The following is a 1,367-nucleotide window of genomic DNA, read 5'->3' as shown; positions in this document are numbered from 1 at the left end:
TGATGTTTCTCTAAAAATTAATAAAAAAATGTAAAAAGGTACTTAAATGGAATTTTTAAAAGATGTTTCCTTTTGCCAATAAAGAATTAAAACAGTTGTCTGAGATCATGTTTTAGAAAGTCACATGCTGTTTGCAATAATTAACAGGGGAAATTTAATTAAACAAACAAAAAATAATTACATAAACTTTTCAATCATGGAGACATTATGTGGATATATTTTTACTTTGATGTGACTACCTATGGATGAGTCACAGCTTTATATTTTTTTACAAACTCAGGCTTTGAGGGTTTTCCTGTTCTAGATGATTCTGTAATCTCTAGTTTTTACAAATTATAATAGAATAGTAATTGTTATTATTTAAAAAGAGCTTACCATATACCATAAGGCAAGATGAAATGAGTTCTATTACTATCTGTTTTATACAGAGATACTAATGAACCGGAGTCTGCTCACTTCAAGACCTGAATGCAGTATTCCATGCTGCCTCTTTTTTTGTTGTTGTTGTTTTGTTTCCAACAAAGATTTATTACAGTTAAGCCATGATTCATGATCTTAGGGTGGGATGTACCCAGGTCCCCCTTCAGCTCCCTGGGAGAAGGATGGAGGACACAGGACGAGTGAGGTGCAGGCAAGTTCAGATCTTCCCAGGAAATGTGCCTTCTGCCCGGTGGTCATCCCAAGCTGACACCCAGGACATGGGGCAAAGGGACTTGTACACACGCTGGTACCATTCGCACAGAAACATCACCCCTTTTAGCAGTCATTGCCTTCTCACAGCGGTGGAAGTCCAGATAGTTCTGCCAACAGTTCCTGGTCTGGTTCTGGTTGGGGAAGCGGCTGTCAAAAGGGGCAGTCTGGTAGTTCTTGATTTTGGTCTTAATGTCTTCTGCCATGTTGCTGACTTCTCAAGACACCCCTGAAGCGGTTCGCAGTGCAATGTCCATGCTGCCTCTTAAATCTAAATAACTTTCATAAACTTAACTAACATTATATATTATAATATGATGCAGAGATTAACCAAGTGAATTTATAATCAGGTTATTTTGTTCAGAATAACCTAATGCCAACATTTAGTTGCTGGGTGATATCAGACGAGCACTTTAACTCATTGCACTTTAATATCTCTATTCCAAAATGCCGACATTTATAATTTTCATGTCATGGAATTTAGCTATTCTATCATTCATTTACTCACTTAATCAACATTTGTTTAATATTTACTATAATAGATGTCAGACATGGTGCTAGTTGTCAAAGTCACAAAATACTTAAATGTATGCTATGTTAAAAATCTTTTGCAAGTCATAAGTGGCATAAGAACAAAGAAGCCACATTTTGAGAGTTCATCTTAGTTTTAAATTACT

The 1,367-nt window shown here is 35.9% G+C and overlaps 1 pseudogene; it reads right to left on the bottom strand.

Annotated features, from left to right (window-relative positions):
- Positions 1-518: 518 nt before the first annotated feature.
- On the bottom strand, positions 519-937 carry LOC136405505 (cytochrome c oxidase subunit 6B1-like; annotated as a pseudogene).
- Between the last annotated feature and the right edge of the window lie 430 nt (positions 938-1,367).

The sequence above is a fragment of the Saccopteryx leptura genome, chromosome 5 (assembly GCF_036850995.1).
Source record: "Saccopteryx leptura isolate mSacLep1 chromosome 5, mSacLep1_pri_phased_curated, whole genome shotgun sequence".
Taxonomy (NCBI): Eukaryota; Metazoa; Chordata; class Mammalia; order Chiroptera; family Emballonuridae; genus Saccopteryx; species Saccopteryx leptura.
This window is presented reverse-complemented; position numbering and strand designations above follow the sequence as displayed.